Raw genomic sequence first — 18,675 nt, forward strand, 5'->3', positions numbered from 1 at the left:
CCCCGCGCCCGGGCGCAGCTGGCGCGGTCGGTCTAGTGCAGCGCTCGGCTCCGCGCCTCGGGCGCTCGGCTTCACCTTCAGAGGCGCGGGGCGTGAGCGTCCTTCTCCCCCGGCCTCCGCCTCCCCTGCAAGGTAGGGGCTGCGGTGGGGTCGCGGCGGGGCCGGCGGGGGCGGGGGCCGTGGGGACCAGGCCTCGACGTGTGGGGGACCCGGCGTGCGCTGCGGGGGTTGGGGGCGCCGGGGAGGGACTCCGGGGCGCGGGGAGGGCTGCTCGCTTCCCCGGTGGGTAGTCGCTCCGCTCCGCAATTCCGGGAGAGGGAAGATGCAACTTCAGGCGGCCGGGCGAGCGCCCGAGAGGTGGCTTTTACCGCAGTGGAGGGGCGGGGTGGGGGCCGGAGGGGAGCGCGGAGGAGGCGCTGGCTTTGTACACTTCGTCAAAGGCGACGCGGGAGGAGGGGAGCTCGGATGCGCTCTCCATCCATTAGGAGACAAAGAGCAAATTGCCTTACTTTAAAGTAAAACGCTCCGGCTAATGAAGGTGGGTGATGGGGTTGCGGGGCCCGAGGAACCGCTTCAGTTATTAAGGGTTCGGCGGATGGGGTCGTTGCCTGTGGGCAGCGAGCGCGGCAGCCTCGGGGACAGGTTTGCGGGAGGGGCGTCGCTTTGCCTCCCCCTCCCCTGGCTCCCTGCCCGTCAGCTGGGAGCGCAGAAGTGACCCTAATGTTAAAAGAAGTAAGAGCTCTGAAGGGAAGTTAGGGCAGGGGTGGGGGTGGGGGCGAGGGTTCTTGCAATGACTCTGAGGAGCGGTGGGGATGGGGTCTGGCAGGCGGGGGCTCCTCGGAGATGCACCCAGCCTGCCAAGGGTGGGAGCAGGGGTGGGGATGGTACTGATCGCGATTTACACCCGGGCATACACTAGGAAAGAATACTTGGGGTGTGTGTATTTGGGGAGGGGAGGGGAGGATCGGAAAAGCGCCTGGTCTGCCATTTCCAGGGAGAGCTAACCTACTGAAGAGTTACGATCATTATTTAGATTAAACTGCCTCGTGAAGTTTTAAAGAAACTTTGTATGAATAAGTTTGTTAAAAGCCAGTCGAGCTGGGTATTTAAAACAGTGGTTCGTGGAGGAGGGTTGGTGTACGGTGACAATCAGCGGTGGTGGGCTGGGGGGCCGGTGGACCCCTGCTATTAGGGACCAGGGAAATTGAGCCTTTTACCCGAAAAATGTGGGTCTCTTCGTCAGCCCGGTTATTATCGGCGTTAACAAGCTCCCGGCTGCAGACCCGGATCTGACCAGGAGCTTCTGGGTTGTGTGTCTGTATCCTACTCATTCCGCTGGGTTTATTGATAAAGAAGTAATTGGTCTCCGGGTGTGCAGAGATCAACTTGCTCAGCCCTCTTTTTAAAATATATTCATCCTGTGCCTTATTTAATCCAGATGCACAAAAAGCCATTTGCTGCTGCATTGTTGGTTTACATTTTTTGAAAAGGCGACTGGTGTAACCTGTGGAATTTGAAATGCAAATAAAAGCTCGTGGGAGTTGAGGCAGAACAAATCAGCATTTATAAAGTGAAAAAGATTTAATGTCTCTGAAATCATTGCGGAGGAAAAAAAAACTGGAGAGGGGGAGTGCTTTTTCAGGGAGTGAATTGTGACGTCAGGTCTTTTTGGAAAAGATGTTATTTTTAAGGTCTGAAACCCGGGTATGTAAAGTGCTTACAGGAAAAACAGATTACAAGATTAACATCTGTTAACATGATCGTTTATCTCCAGCCAAAAATAGGTCAGTTCTTTCTTAAGGAAACACTGTGACTGGCGCATGCTTAAATAATAAAATTAAAATAATGAATTCATAAATTAGGACCGGCGATGGTGATACTCTGACCTGTGAAGAACATTTTTTAATTTCGAGATCTGTGAAAGGTCAAAGTCCCTTTTGGGTGTTGAGGACAACTTCATCCCGCGTCCACTACCCGCCCCCCTACCCATGACCCCTCCTTTTCACAGCTAGCTTCCTCTCCGCCCCCACCCCGATTGCTAATTTTCCCTTTCATCCATTGTGGAAGTATAAAATATATTTAAATGGATATTGTCTGACGCCCCCGTCCTTAAAGAAGGCAAACTCTCGGCGCAGATGGCTAACTTTCAGAGCTCTGCTGTTGTTTTACCAATAAATGAAACGGGGGGGGGGGGGGGAAGGAAACAGCATTGCAAAGTCTCCCTGCCCCCTGGGTGTGAGTGACGGCTCTTCTGGCCAATCCGCAACGGCTTTCTCCATCCCGGAGGTAATTTGGGGTGTGAGTGTGTACGCGCGCGCGCGTGCATGCGCCCATGTGTCTGCACACTGTTAAGTCCGACCAGCCCCGCGCACCCGTTGGCTCCGGATTTGCACAGTTGTGAGCTGTAGACGTGGACACGCTTTTATCCGAGTCTGTGCAGCTAGGTAGGCACTCAGCAGTTTCTCTGAGTGCCCTCTTGTAAAGAATGGGCATCGGAGGTGCTTTCGGATTCAAGGCGAAACCTGCAGAAGGGGAAGCCAAGGAGTGATGTGATTATGCTTCTCAGAGATTATCGAAATGTGTGGTTCCTCTCGTCTCGTTCCCACGCGACAGGCGCGCCCCACTTCTTGGGGCTGGAGTGTTGGAGCCCACTCGCCCGGCGCTAAGCGTAGCGAGATCGGGAATTGTTGAAACTGGTGTTCGCTGTAAAAGTGAAGGGCAGCGTGTACCTTCCAACTTCAGATTTTATTTTCTCCCTGGCTGCTGATACTGCGTCCGTGGCAGAGCCAAGAATGTGACCAGTTCACGGTCAGGGAAAGTTCCGCTGCCCACCCGAGTGACAAACGCGCAGCGCTGGCCGCGCGCGCGCGCACAGTGCGCACATTCACGCGCGGAGAGCGTCCCGGGCCGCCCCGCGTTTCCTGCGGTTTAGCCCGGCACCCACTTCCCTCGGATTATGAGTGGTGGTGGCGTGTGGAAGTGTGCGGGCCGACTGGTCGCGCAGCATCTGCTCACTGTTGGAGCCGCGGCGCCGCTTCGCCCCGGGGCGGACGGCGGTGCTGCGGGGAACGGGTTAAGGCCCCACTCGTGTCCACTCCTTCCCGGAGACCTTCCCTGGGAGGGACCTGCGCCCCGGCCTGGTCCACGCGCGGTGTATCCGGCTCCGGGGCCGCGCAGCGGTCACCTGTATGGTCCATGGGCGATCCCGGGCGACAAGATCCTAACTGGGCGACGAGGTGGTGTCCAGCCCCGCGCCCCCCGCCCGGTCAGTTCCCGACCCCCAATCCGAGTACGACTCGGTCCTCCCCCCCGCCCCCCATCTCTGTGAGCTCGCGGATGGAGGAATGGGTAGCAGGGGGAGGTATTGCTGGATTAAATCATTCTTATTTCTGCTCCTCCCGGGGTGCGGCGCGGGGCCCGGGGCGCCGGGGGGCGGGGGGGGGGGGGCGCTTACCTGCCCGCCCGGGGGAGGGGGCGGTGGCCGCGCGCGGCCTGGCTCACTGGGGGAGGGCCGGGGGCGGGGCGGGAGGGGCGGGGAGGGGGGAGGGCCCGGCCTGCGCCCCCGCCCCCCGGCGCCCGCCCCCCGCCCCCGTCATGTGGAGCGGACGTCACACGCCTGCACTGTAACCCAAGAAGTGAAAGAGACGGGGACCCACGGCCCAACTTCGCACCGTAACAAAGGCGGGGGTCCGTGCGGGCCGGAGGGGGTCTAGCTGGGGAGGGATCGGGCTCGCCGGAGCGAGTGGGGGATGGAGCTGGGGGTGGGGCCGCCCTGGGGCGGAGATGTTGAGGGGGGCTTGGCCCGGGCGTGAGGGCCTGGTCTGGGAGTGGGGTCCTGGCTGGGGCGAGGGGAGCGAGGGCCCGGGCGGGGGTCCACGGGGAACGGGGCAATGGGGACTGGGGCCGGTGTACACGCGGAACGGGGCAGTGGGGGCCGAGGCGGGGGTCCACGCGGAACGGGGAAGTGGGGACCGGGGCGGGGGTCTGCGGGGGACGGGGCAGTGGAGGCCCGGGCTGGGGTCTGCTCGGGGCCCTGGCCGGGCGGGGTTGTGTGCGGCGGCGCGGATCGCGCTCCAGGGGCCCCGGCGCCGCCGAGGCCAGGTAATTGGTTTCTATTTTAAACTTCACTTTGTCCTGGCGGAGGTGGAGCGGTGGGAAAGGCGTGGCCCCCGGGCGATTACATCAGGATACGTACCTGATCCGGTCCGGGCAGGGGGCCGCGCGCGGCTTGGGGCGTGAGGGGCTGGTGGGCACCGGGCCCAGGCGTCCCGGTGCGGGGCTGTCGCGTGTGGAGTTGCTGCGCCCTGCCGTGGGGGGCCTGTGCACCCCACGCTGGAACTGAAGGCTCCGGGGTCCGGGGGCCGGGTCTGATGGCGGGGTCCACCGCGTAACAAAGGGCAGGGCTCGGGACCCTGGGCCGCGCGCGGCGCTGACCTAATGGCAAGTCACAAAAGTCTCAATTAAACGTGCCATAGAAAGGCATTTCCCCGTGAACCTGCCCTTAGTCTCCAGTCTTGATTAAAGATGATTTAAACGTTGAGGTGCTCCCACCCGGTGGCTGTGTGAGACATACCATTAAGGGACTAACCGGAGGAGAATCAAGGGTGGTGATTCTCCCAACAGGATCTTCTCCGGATTATTTTTCCTGCCTCCCTATTAATACGATTGGAGTATTTTGGTTGAGGAATGTAAGTGCTACTTTAGGGAACTCGGCATGCCTGCTATTCCGTAGGATCTTTCTGCTGCCACGCAAAAAAGAGCTGATTTTGTCATTTGTTTGTTCCTTCATTTTCTCTGGCATTCTTTGATTGTGGCGTCAAAATAGCCGTGTATTTATATTTACCCAGACCGGCCAGAATTAAGTGCCCCGCAAGCCACTGCCGCGCTGCTTTCCCTGTGTGTGAAGTGGGAGGGGCGGAGCTGGCCCGGGTCTGAGGGCTCCGGTCTGGGAGAGGGACAGACAGTTCCTTGAGAGCAACTCCCAGCTCCCCTGAATGGGCCCTGGGAGACCCTGAGTTCTAAGCCAGACTTCAGTATTTTGGTAAGGGAATTCGAAGTTTGATGTGTTAAGATACAAATATATCATGTCTGATATTTTTCTTAGTTCATTAGTAGGGCTTCATTTTATTTAACTTGCCAATTTGAATATAATGAAACGCTTAAAGCACTTTTAACATTCTTAAAAAAAAAAAAAAAGAAAAGAAAAATCCCAAGGGATGTGCCCTCAAGCTCACAGAGAAGAATGAGGGAAGTCTCTAAAATGAAACAGAACAGCCAAGGAGCCTATTTGGTAGGTAAAGGAGAGGAGTGCTGCTTCGTTTTATTTCTGAAAGCTGTTGTTTGTCAGAGCAGTCTTTCCAAATGGCTTAATATACTGAAACTTACTCAATCAAGAACTTTTAACGTTTGGATGTGTAATTGATATTAGTCACTGATGACCCAAGAGTAGTTTTCATCACCAGTCTTAATCCCATTGTTAATTTGTAAAGGACCTTTAAAGTTGACTAATTTAGAGATTAAAGTTTTCTTGGGGCTCTGAAGTCCCACATGTCTAACTTTGTAACATGTCCCACAGACCAACCCAGGGTGAATTAAATGGGTGATGTTTGTGAAAACAGGTTGATGCTGAAATTGCCTTGTCTCTACTTCCATGAATTAAACTTTAACTTCACTTACCTTACCTGCTCCTACTTGAAGATATCTGAGTCTTACAGGTGGAGCATTTGGTGTGGAGATTAAGTTTAGCAACAATTATGTAAAAAAGAAAAGGAGACTTCTTTAAAGAATAACTCGGAGTGGGGTAAGCTCTAACAGATGGTTTTCAGCCTTACTAAATAGGGAAAAATGATAATCTGACCAAGGAATTTAAGGAGAGTTTAGTCATGGATAGTTCTTGAAAAACCAGTACTTGGTTTATTGGGTCATTGTAGATTTTTATTTATTCATTTTCTAGGATACGTATTGGTCTTATTCATAAGTTACCAGAACGTCTCTTTTATAAAGAATTTTGTGAGAATGCCTGTAAGTCTGGCCAGAGATTGTGTTTAGAGTTTCAACTGCATTATACCTTAATGGCATAGAAATAGGAAACTGAAATAGAAGCTGATTCTGTTCAGTGGGAAGGAGCTTGTCCAACCGTATGTGCTTTCCTTTGATAATATGTTTGTTTTCAACATTCAGGATACTACACTCTTTTGGTTTTTGTTCCATTTTCAACATCAGTGTTAGTTATATCATTAAAAGTGGTATTTTGCTTATAATGTAATTAGATTTCTAACTGAGTAAAGCAACTCTGTTGTGCAGGAAACACATAACTTTTTCACTGGTGTTTGATGGCCACATTTAGCTGGAGACAGCTAAATTTTCTCAGTAACAGGCATAGATTTTGGCAGAAGGAATAGAACTAATGAAGAAAGTAGAAGAAAGTGAGAAGACTTTGATCAAATATCTGCAGTCATAAATATTTGAAGGTAGAAGTAGCATTCCTTCTTCAAAAGGAGATACTATAGGTGCTGTAAATGTTTCTACATTTTAGCTCTTGGATGGAGTTATTCTGGCACAATTCTTTAAAAAATGCATCCCTTTGCTTTCCTAACTCCTCCCCCTCGAAAGTCCTAGAGGATGTGGGAAAGGTTTCTTTAACTCTTGCTGAATGCTGTTGGGGGAACACTAGTGGGGCCCTGTGCCGCCCTGCCGGTCTGCGTCCTCATAGCAGAGCGAGCGCCCCGCACGTGGACCTGGGTTGGCTTGCTTAGCACTCAGCACCTTTGATCTTCTTCTCCAGAATTCTGAATGTCTTAAATAGGAAAAATTCACTGCATCACCGTCATCAGCTCCCAGATCCTTACTCTCTTGGTAGGAAACCACATCTCACTTGGCTTTGCATCTTTCAAGTGAATAGCAGCGGCAGGATGTGGCTTCCTTCTGCAGTCTGATTGAAAAGTGCAGAGACCGGCTAGCAGGATGGAGCTTTGGGATGGCAGATGTGAATGTGGGGTGTGGGTGTGCGTCCCTGGGCACCTGGAGTTTGGGTATCAGCAAGTTTTTGACTGGTCGCTGGGCTTGGCGCTCACTGGTGGCGTTAGTTACTCATGAGACTGTGGCCCTCTTCTCCTTCCGGTCCCCTCCTTGGGGATGTCACCTCTGACCTTTTCCAGCTGATGACCAGCAGTATGTTGGCAGCGGTCTGTTTGGGATTAAATGAGCCTTGGGACCATGAGAGTGACAGCATTTTTTCAGATTCAAGCCTTGGTGTCCCTTCTCTCTGCCTCCAGAAACAAGTGAATTTAGGGAGGGGGGAGGGGGGATTTTCTCTTTGATGGAGGGGTGACCTTTGCCCTGAGTGAGATTCCCTCCCCACCAGAGTAAGTGGGGGGGCACTGATTTATAGGAGGGCATCCTTTGTATTTTTGGACTCCAGCTATGAATAACTTGCAGTTCACAGAAATGCTGGCAAATTGTCACAAGCCTGTATTAAGAGAGGAATCCCATCAAATGTTTATTTATGAAGAATTTCTTAATAAAACTAACCTTATGGGAAGAATAAGGAAAAACTTTCACTATAAATTTGAAATATCTTACCCAGTTCTTTAAAAAGCATCTTTATTTTAAAATTAATTTTCTTCAAGAGAGGGCTGTTTTAGGGTTACCACTTAAATAGCTATAGGAGGAATATGCATGCAGGTCCCATAAATGCATTACTTGTAAGTGAGAGTTACACTGTCTGCCAAGGTGTATCAAGTGTGTTTCAGATGGACTGGTCAGAATGAGCAGTTGCAACTGTCTGTTTGGTGTATTCTTTATCCCTTGCATCTGGCTACATGTGATTTGGGCAGCTGCAGCTTCTCTTTGCAGAGCTAACGCTGGTTGTCATGTTTATGTCCAGAATGAACTGTTTTCCAGCAGCATATATCGGAATTGTAACAAAGTGTAATTTTTGTGGCTCTCACATCCCTTAAAAGTAGTTTTCCAAAAAAAAGCTGGTATTTAGCCTTCAAATGGCACTGAGAATCACAAAACAGAAGTAGTTAGAAATGCAGCTCGTTTTAGAACCCAAACATGTAAATACGTGTAAAATGATGAGTCAAGCACCACCGCAGAGCTTAGGAAAATCAATTCAAAAAGCAACTCCATTGGGTGTAGGTAGATTTTCCTGTGTATTTCAAATATGTGTTCATTCTGGTAGGTTTTCTTTTTCTTTCTGTTCTGTTGTGGTTGATGGTATTTTGCAGTCAGGAATTTAATCAAGTCGTTACATTCTGAAAATCTACTTTAAGAATTACGTTTTACATGTGACCTGAAGTTCAGACACTTCCTCAATGGAGGGTTGAAAGGAGACCTAATGTATTTCCCTTTCAGGAGGAAAGTAAGCTGGCGCCGTCTTCCTCCAGAACCAGGTAGGCCGTCTCTCACCGTTTCTGGCTCGGGGGACTGCTGTTGTCAGCTCAGCCCTCCATGCAGCTGTCTTGTTCTTTTCTTGCTCACTCAGGAGATGGGGAGCGTAGGCTCACATGTGGTGTTAGCTTTCATGACATAGTTGAAGGGAGACTGAAAAATTGAGGTTTTCTGGTAAAACTCTAGTTTTTTCTTAGGCACTCGGAATTAAAAAAGAAACCCTTTTCCAGCATTATTTGATCTCACTCGAAAAACCCTCCGTCTCCAGCTCTTCCCATGTGAAAGGAAAGGATATTTGTTTAGGAATTTCTGTCCTTTGTCTCAGAAAAGGGCAACATGCGCCTGTGTGTGCCATATGGCCCTGTTTAACCTATGTTGCTCGGACTGACTGGCGCTGTGTGAGGCGCTGATTCCTTTCAACATTCCAGAATGTTCTTTGAGAGTTGGGACCGTGAAGGATGCCTCCAGAGTTGTGCTGAGAGGCTGCTCCTGTCTTCTGCAGCTTCTTGTTCAGTTGGTATTTGAGGGCTGTGAGCAAGTGTCGATTTTCTTTTTTTTTTTCCTGAAATAATGTTTGTGGGAAAGGAGTTTGACATTAGATGTTGGCTGGTTGTGTGGATTCAGGAAGACACACAGCCCCATGTGAGTAGTTAAAACTTCTGCTGGTTGTAAATGGGCTGGAAGTTCGGCTGGTGAGACAGGATTTCCACTGTTTAGTTCCTGATTATTCTGGTGACTTTAACCTAGAGTTAAAAACTGTGTGTTATTCTCCTTCTTAAAGAATTAGCTTTTTTTTTTTTTTTTTTTTTTAGTGGATGGACGAACCCTTGAGCAGATAGCTGATCCTAATGTATAGTTTAAACTTTTGTGGCTGCTTTTGTTCTGGGATTATCTAAAGGCAAATCTGTGATGTTTTCACTGAAGAATTTGTTTTATTTACACATGTTATTTGGAGTGTTTAGATAGACATGTGTGTGATCACCAGCTTCTCTGTTACCTGCTGCATCTCTGGAATGGATGGATGAGGGCATGAATGAAGAGTCTGCCTCCATTTTTTGGGGGGGGGATGTTTTTATTAAGATATAATTGACATTTAACATTGTATGAATTTAAGGTATGCAATATTTTGGTTTGATACTTCTTCAACTGAAGTATGGTTTACAATACATATAGGTATCAGGTGTACTGCATAGTAATTGGATATTTTTATGGATTATACTCCATATAAAGTTATTATAAAAGTTATTATAAAATATTGACCACATTCCCCATGCTGTGCATTATGTCCTTGTGTCTTGTTTATCTTCCGCCTATTAAGAGGTACCTTTACCTCTTAATCCCCTTCACCTATCTTGCCCTTCCCCCACTCCTTTTGCCCAGAAACTATCAGGTTGTTGACTGTACCTGTGAGTCGGTTTCTGTTCTTTTTTATTTACTTTTAATTGGGTGATGGTTACTTCACAACGTTGTGCTGGTTTCTGCCACACATCAGCAGAAACCAGCCATTGGTATACACACATCCTCTTCTGGCCCTCCCCCCCACCTTCCACCCCATCTCCCCGCTCCAGGTCATCCCCGAGCCGCTGGTTGAGCGCCCTGTGCTATATAGCACCTTCCCACTAACGCTTTTACACGTGTAAGGTATATGTTCCAGTGCTACTCTGCCTCTGTGTTTAAGGTCCCATATGGCTGCAGTCGCCCATCAAAGCTCCTGTGTCTCTAGACAGTTTCTTGCTGAGTCAGTCTCCTCAGCTTTAATCATACTGTGTTCCCCGTTTTAAGGAAAGCAGTGAACACATTACGTTCATCCATGTGTGTGTTGCCTGTAAAGTGCAGGTGAGCACGTGAGGATGGGGGGGGTGGGCCGGGTACCGCTTAGGAAGCCTGAGTGATGTGAACTGTGCAGGTGGGCACGTGAGGAGGGTGGGGCCAGGTACCGCTCAGGGAGTCTGAGTGATGTGAACGAAGGTCGCTATGGCTGACACATAATTCATATTGACGCCATCAGTGACCCAGGGAGAGTTCCGTGCCAGTTTGAGAAAATATCATCATTCACATTGGTAATCATCGTCCCAGCAGATTTAGACTCATCACTCCAAAGCTTTCTGTGTCTTTAGTGTGACCATTAGCATAATGGTGATAATTTGTTCCTTTGACTCACACTGAGCGTAATTGAAATCAGTGTTATTGTGATGAGCGCAGCACAGCCCAGGTGCTCAAATGGCTTCCTTAGCTCAGAAACTGCTTTTTACTTTTTGAAACAAGAGGCGAGGATAATGATCTCATTCCTAAAAACAAAAAACAGAACTCTAAGTAAATAACTGAATTCCTAATGTAAAAATACTTGCCATAGCAACGTAAACTTGGGACAATTCTGTAGAGTCATGGGATTAGTGGTTTAGTGGTAGGATTAAAATTGGCCTCAGTAAATTACCCTGGTGACAGAAAAGCAGAGTCTGTTAATGGTTTTACAGGAAGATTGGCTTATCAGTTATTTTCTAGGTTGACGAAAGATTATGGGCTGCTTAAAATTTGAACTTGACAAAGGAAGGTTAATTTTCCTAACAGCTATTATACACTTGAAAGTATCTGTAGGGACTGGTGAAAAAAAGAAGATACCACAGTTAGAATTTGAGATTTATTTTATGCATGTGGGTGTCGGTTGATGGACAGTCCAGTGTTTGTTTAGCTACCAATGTTCAGGGCTGTTGAGAGTGTATATTTCAGCCAGCGGTTAAATAAGGTCTTCCCAGTGTCCTTGGAAAGAGTAGACTATTTTGGAAAGTGCGTGAGCTCTTTGGGGCCATAAAGGCACCATTTAGACGCGGACCGAGCTGCACCTTTGTAGCCCAAGCAGGCTGCGGTGGCTCTCTGCGCCCCGTGTGCTTGCCACGTCTGTGGGGTTTTCAGTCGATTCTGTAGAATGACCATGGAAGGAAGCGTTTACTTCCCTGGTTATTTACCTTTCCTTGTGCATTGATGCTATTTCTGTTTGGGCTTGTTTAAAAGGGTTCATATTGAGAGTTACACGTATGTTACTGGCAGGCAGCTTAGAGATGCTTTGGGGGTGAACTGGACATTTTACAGGTACTGAAACGCAGCAGGATTCAGTGCCTCGGCGAGGCCACGGTGATGGAGTCGAGCTCACACGCAGGGTTCCTGAGTCGCACTCTTGTGCCTTCCCGATGCCCACCCTGCCCCAATGCCTCGTGCTGAGCGCATGGAAGGAAGCGAGGTTGCAGTGATTTCAGGATGAGCTTGTTGAGAAGGCTCAGGGCTGATCGGAGCTCTGAACTCCGTGAGTGTAGACCCAGCAGGCAGGTTCTTTACCGCTAGCGCCACCTGGGAAGCTCACATTAAATGTCGAGGAAAGCATAAATGAAAGTCAAGAACAAGGAAGTGGAATAATAGGCCCTGATGAGGGGAAGGTGGGATTTCGCATCCAGCTCATCGTGTTCCCTCCAGTGGGTTTACTTAAGCCGAAATTTAGAATCTGAGTCTTCTGGCCACTAAAAATGAGTGAAATAGGGCTATTTGTATGTCGACTAGATGACGAGGGCAGAACTCACCAGCTCTCCCGTGAAGGAGGAGGGTTTTGTCCTGTAACCCTAAAGGAGAGTCCTCACTCTGGTTTCTATGTTGGCCTTTTTTGCACAGGCCTTGTGTTTTCCCTTAGCCGACCCTCAGCGGTGCCCTTGGAGACAGTCCGTGGTGACTTACAAAGGGGGTTCTCTGGAGCTCCCCTGGAGTAAGGGCGTCAGAATACAGCATTCCAAGTTGAGAGCTGTTTTCTGAGTCCCCATGACAATATGATCCCAGGTTTTGAGCACTACAGTTTATTGTTATAAGTTGAGTTTTTATCTTTTAGGGCCTAACACAGATTTGAATCGAATTGAGTGACTACCTAAATAACCAGCCCCCCACCCCCAGCCCACAAATAGCTCATAAATGTCCAGTAAGGCTCGTTCCTTTTTATGAACATTGGTTCCACGCCTGCCACATTTTGTGTGTTGTTCGGTATTCGTTACAGTTGGGAGAGAGGAGCTTGTTCTAGCCCGGTCACCCCAGGAGGATGCTGAGACCCTCGTGGTTAAGGAACTTGGGTTGTCTGAGCAGACCGTCTTCTGGGTGGTCACCTGGAGTCTGACCCTCCTCATGCTTGTTGAAACGTAACTTTGAGTCTTGGTCTGAGCCCCCTGGAGTTGTGTCTGTCTGTGGGAGATCACAGTGGAAGGCCAGTGTCCCTCCTCCGGGCCCCCGCCTCTGTTCGAGGTGGCCTGGGTGACCGATGCATCACCAGGAGGGGCTGGGAGCCAGGGTCAAGGTGCCCTCAGCGGGGACCGGCCGCCTGAGCAGGTGGGCCTCGTGCAGTGTGTGGCCATGTCTGCTCTGAAGATGAGCAGAGGGAGGAATTTACAGGGTGGTCTGGGGATTTGAAGCGAGGAGACCCCTGCATCAGCGTCCAGGCGTCCAGCCAGACAGGGGTCCCAGCCCCTCTCCTGCAGGTCGGCTTGCGGAGCCTGCACCAAAGCCCAGGAGGGCCCGATCTTGGGAAGCCAGGTCCCTGTTGGGCTGGGTCGGCAGCCTTTTTCTGTGAAAGGCCGGATAGTAAACATTTGGGGCTTTGTGGGCCAGACTTTCTCTGCTGGGGCTCATTCTGTCTGCCTTGTAGCAGTTGGAGAAGCAGTCACAGACAACGTGGCGGTGAGTAAACAAGCTCTGTGGCCACTGAAACTTGTTTTCATGTCATTTCACATGTCACAAAATGCTGTTCTCTCTCTGATTTTTTCCCCAGCCACTGTCCTCAGCTCATACACAAGCCGCACAAAAACAGGTGGCTGGCATGCTGACTTTAGCCCCAGTGGGCAGGGCTGCTGGGTACTAGAACATTTTCACTTTTGATCTTCTAGTTACCCCATGCAAAAAGGGTAAAGAAATGGGTAAAATTAATGATACGGTTTATTGAACCTGGTAGATCCAAAATGTTCCTTGAACACATGAATGACGTAAAAGTTACTACTGAGATGTTCTTGGCTCTCTGTCTTGCTCTGAGCCATGGAAATCCCCGCGGATCTTACACTCAGGGCTCAGCCCGACGTGGCCTCGCCCGGTTTGGCCCCTGTGGAGCTGGAGCAGCTGTGGGGCTGGAGATGCTGTCGGGGGTGGGAGCCGGAGCTGAGATTCATCAGGGCCTTGCACTCCCCCAGTTCAGCTGTCGGTAGACGAGGGTTCTAAGGGGCGGTGCAGGACACTTTGGAAATATCTCAGATATTTCCAGAATCAGGGCAGCATAATTAAGGGATGAAAGTTCCCTTCTATCATTCTCAAGGTCTGTGCAGGAGCCGGGGCGGGGGGGCTGGAAAGGGCAGCTGAGGGAGGCACTGGATGGCCAGTGGCCCGAGGCTGACCCTGCCGCGTGTCTGTCCCCCAGAGAGTCCCTGGTAAATCGGCCGAGCACCCTTGGAAGCAGGAACCGTCCTGTCCAGATATTCCCCCGGGTTCCTGTAGCTGGGCCCCTGCCTCTGATACAGCATCCAGTAACTCAGGTGTGTGAATCCCAGATTGCAGGTGTGTGGGAAGGAGTTGTAGTGCAAGATGCAGCCTCTGGCTTCCCATCTCATATCCAGTCATGTTGACTTCTGGCCGATTGTGAATCCCGTGTGCCTTAACTTGTTCATCTGTGAAATGGGGTCAGACGCTGGCCTCCCCCGAGGGCCCGCAGAGTATACTGTGCAGTGCACTTGAGAAAGGGAGCCGGAAAGCAGACTAAATGACAGATGAAGGCCCCTCAAGAATTTCAAAACACAAGGAGAGTTGTGAAGTTTCCAGTTTATTCTGTCTTATCTAGTGGTAATTTTATATGCAACATGTAAAAATATAAACTTTACATCCAGCATAAAAGGCATTTAATTCTTCCCACTTTTTGCACATTAAAAAAAAAAGTCTGTTTACTTTACAGGCAGGTGAGACTTGTGGTCTAATTCAGTTAGATGGATGTTCTTTATGTTGAGCATGTGTGTGTGCTCTCAGTTGCTCAGTTGCATCTGACTCTTTGTGACTCCATGGATTGTAGCCCGTTAGACTCCTCTGTCCCTGGGATTCTCCAGGCAAGAATACTGGAGTGGGTATCCATGCCCTCCTCCAGGGGATCTTCCAGACCCAGGGATGGAACCTGGATCTCCTGCAGGTGGATTCTTGATCACCAAGCCACCAGGAAGTCCTCCCTGGGAAGTCTACTAAGCCTTAAATCCTAATTTGCTTCATTTTTGTTTTATTAACCTCACAATACAGAAAGTGACTGTATAAAATATAGAAACTGTCTACTCTGCCTGGGGGCTTAAGGTGAGCCTGGAGTGGAAAGCCAGGCAGAGTTCACTGATAATTTTGTGTGTCGTCGTTGTAATAATGATCAGACACCAACAACATGCTCTCTGTGTGGGGAAGCAGAGTGTTTTTCTGAGATTATGGTTTTGCAGAGCCTCCCTTCACATTCTTCATGGATGACCTCGTGCCCATCTCGTTTCTGCTCCCAGGTCCTGGGATGTGAAATACGGTGGTTGGATGAGAACGCAGTATGCTTTGAACTCTGTATCAAAGCTCATGGAAATGCCAGTGTGGGGGTTTTTCACTCAGGAGGGCGGTGTGGATGCAAAGGGAAAACCTCTTTCCCTCACGATGGACCTGGAACCAGTGTCCTTCATCAGTCTTCATAAAGTAGGTCATTTCAGAGTAACCCTATTAATAATAATAACGATGAAGATTCCTTTTCCCCAAATGGGCAGCAACAGTTCAGAAAAGCTATGTCTCAGAGGGAAGAGTCAAGTCAGTCATAAGAGCAAATGGACCTCCTTTAAGGGGGTGATGCTTCTTTCAAGGAGAAGAGGGTTAAATGCAGTGTCATGAATTTCCGTTCCTTCATATCCGCAGTGTTTTTGAGGATCGTTTGTGTCTTACCCCTGCGCTGTAGGGAATCACAGTAAGAGACATGGAGGTCCTGCCCTCGTGGGCTTTACAGTGGCTATGTCCTGAGTGTGGCAAAGTGTGACGGGGGTGTTTGGCTACCAGCTGGAAGGGGATTTACGGATTTAAAATTGCAAGAGAATCACATTGTGTCGGTATATTTATTACCTGCCACAGTCAGGCAGAAAACCCTGCTGTTCTAGGAGTCGGTGCAAAGCTAGTCTGTGTCCCCACGAATCTCGAGACTGCTGTTCCTGCTGGCTGTCAAGTTCTGTCACGTTTTCAAGGTGAGACCTGGTTAAACCGCTTCCGGATCGTGGGGCTGGTCCTGCTGCCGGCCACCCGCTGCGGTCTACCTGCTGCTCCGGCCCGAGAGTACAGGTTCTGGTCGACACGTTTAGCATTTAGACTGAAGGTCACGTTGCATTTCTCACCCTATCAATCACCGAAATGCTTCTTTGGCTAGATAAATGGTGTTGAAACAGACTAGAATTTTGTTGATTCTCTGGCCTGTGGACTCACAGTATCAGTGTTCAGGAAACTTACCGGACCTAAAAGCAAAAAAAAAAAGATCGACTGGCTTTCCTGGGGGATAACAAAGTCCAGATCGAGGCTGTTCAGCTCTGAGAAAAAGCGCTGTTTCTCTTTTTCTGTTTCAGTGGCCCAGCTAAACCGTGCTTTAGATGTGTGCAGGTTGAGGCAAAGGGATATTTCCACTTAAAGGAGAAATGCGAACTGTCAGTGGCAGCATCACCATTTTTTACTGTGTGGACCTGACCTTAGCAGAGTTTTGCCAATTTACATGCATCTCAATGCGTTGGATTTCATCAGTTCAGTTCAGTTGCTCAGTCGTGTCCGACTCTTTGCGACCCCGTGGACTGCAGCACGCCAGGCTTTCCTGTCCATCACCAACTCCTGGAGTTGACTCAAACTCATGTCCATAAAGTCGGTGGTGCCATCCAGCCATCTCATCCTCTGTTGTCCCCTTCTCCTTGTGCCTTCAGTCTTCCCCAGGATCCAGGGTCTTTTCCAATGAGTCAGTTCTTCGCAATTGGATTTCATAAGTGGGCCCTTTTCTAGGAAAAGATTGAAGGCACCGGAGATGGTCACCCTGAATTGGCTGCACATCTGGGGGGCTCAAGAGCTTAGGCGGTTTCTACCCGTCATGTGAAATTTATGGGTATTCATTTGCCTGAGGATCTGCTAGTCAGATGGGACTTCAGGATGACAATAAATTCAAGTGTTCTGATTAAAACATCCCTTTCTTAGACAAACCATGGCTGGTCTTGGAGGTTAGTGGGAAGCAGATGCAGGATTGCAGGCTTAACATTTAATCACGTGGGGCAGAAGATTTCTTTCTTCTGCACTTGCACGCTTAGTTCACCGTAAGATGTCTGAAGTTGAAGCTATGAATATGAGCTTCGTCCTATTTTTAATTTTGAGGATTCGTGGGAGCTGAGCACAAATGACGTCCTTTCCTGTCCCCCCAAAACTTTGTCTTCTTTGGTAGCATCCCATTTTCTGGCAGAGAGTTGATCTGAATGTCATTATTCTGGAAATTAATATGAAACTTCACATTTTAATTATTTTTTTTTTGTTTTTTGTTTTAAAATAAATGCTTTTATAGACATTAAAAACATAATAAAAACTAGCCATATCATGCCATATCTTGTCATCCTAAATATATCCATAAAGCAAAAAATGTGACAGATTATGAAAAGAATTCAAACAAATTACAAGAATGACATGAAAGTTGTATCAAAATATCAAATTTGACCTCTTAATGAAAACAAAAGATCATTTTGAACAGTTTTTCTAAGAACTTGACATTGGTACTGCTCATTGTTAAGTGTCTAGCAATATAACTTGTTTTGCATAAATCTTGCATCTTGTAACTATGCTGAGCATGTTAATGATTTCTAATACACTTTTGTCTAATACTTTGGTTTTTCTATATAGAAGATATTTTCTTTTGAGAATAGAGATATTTTCACTTTTTCCTATTCTATCTACATTTTAATTATTGAGCAGAATCAAACATGGATATCTGGGGCCTGAACCTTATGCTGTGTTTCTCTTGTGTAAGGAGGTAAAGACAGACACAGTACTTCATTTTGAAGACGTAGAGGATTTCAAAAATAAATTACATATAAGTTCACAAAATGGTATGAAGACGCAGCACTTTCCCTTTCGGTCTGCTCCTGCTCCTTCATTCAGTTGTGTCTGACTCTTTGTGACCCCTTGGACTGTAGCCTGCCAGGCTCCTCTGTCCATGGGATTTTCCAGGCAAGAATACTGGAGTGGTTCCCACTTCCTTCTCCAGGGGATCTTCCTGACCTAGCGAATCAAACCTGAGTCTCCTGCATCTCCTGCATTGTAGGTGGATTCTTTACCACTGAGCCACTGAGGAAGCCCTTGTTAGGGGTGGAATTCAGGGTAAATAATTTGTTAAAAGCAAGAAAGTTCCAGAAAAACATCTATTTCTGCTTTATTGACTATGCCAAAGCCTCTGACTGTGTGGATCACAATAAACTGTGGAAAATTCTGAAAGAGGTGGGAATACCAGACCACCTGACCTGCCTCTTGAGAAACCTGTGTGCAGGTCAGGAAGCAGCAGTTAAAACTGGACATGGAACAACAGACTGGTTCCAAATAGGAAAAGGAGTACGTCAAGGCTGTATATTGTCACCCTGCTTATTTAACTTATATGCAGAGTACATCATGAGAAACGCTGGGCTGGAAGAAGCACAAGCTGGAATCAAGATTGCCGGGAGAAATATCAATAACTTCAGATATGCAGATGACACCACCCTTATGGCAGAAAGTGAAGAAGAAATAAGGAGCCTCTTGATGAAAGTGAAAGAGAGTGAAAAAGTTGGCTTAAATAACATTCAGAAAACTAAGATCATGGCATCCAGTCCCGTCACTTCATGGCAAATAGATGGGGAAACAGTGGCTAACTTTATTTTCTTGGGCTCCAAAATCACTACAGATGGTGACTGCAGCCATGAAATTAAAAGATGCTTAAAAGATGGAAGGAAAGTTATGACCAACCTAGATAGCATATTAAAAAGCAGAGACATTACTTTGCTAACAAAGGTCCATCTAGTCAAGGCTATGATTTTTCCAGTGGTCTTGTATGGATGTGAGAGTTGGACTATAAAGAAAGCTGAGCACTGAAGAATTGATGCTTTTGACCTGTGGTGTTGGAGAAGACTCTTGAGAGTCCCTTGAACAGCAAGGAAATCCAACCAGTCCATCCTAAAGGACATCAGTCTTGGATGTTCATTGGAAGGACTGATGTTGAAGCTGAAACTCCAA

At 48.6% G+C, this 18,675-nt stretch overlaps 1 protein-coding gene across 3 annotated transcripts in view; it reads left to right on the plus strand.

Annotated features, from left to right (window-relative positions):
• The first annotated feature begins 439 nt into the window (after positions 1-439).
• ZNF516 (zinc finger protein 516) overlaps positions 440-18,675 on the plus strand; it is a 95,050-nt gene continuing 76,814 nt past the window's right edge. For 2 of the 3 annotated variants that reach the window (XM_065932285.1, XM_065932287.1), the window contains exon 1: positions 3,604-3,687. The gene's annotated coding sequence lies outside the window, so the exon portion shown is untranslated. Of the gene's footprint in view, positions 539-3,603; positions 3,688-18,675 lie in introns of those variants that run through there. The other variant, XM_065932286.1, reaches the window with a different exon arrangement.

This window comes from Muntiacus reevesi, chromosome 4 (assembly GCF_963930625.1).
Source record: "Muntiacus reevesi chromosome 4, mMunRee1.1, whole genome shotgun sequence".
In the NCBI taxonomy this organism is placed as follows: Eukaryota; Metazoa; Chordata; class Mammalia; order Artiodactyla; family Cervidae; genus Muntiacus; species Muntiacus reevesi.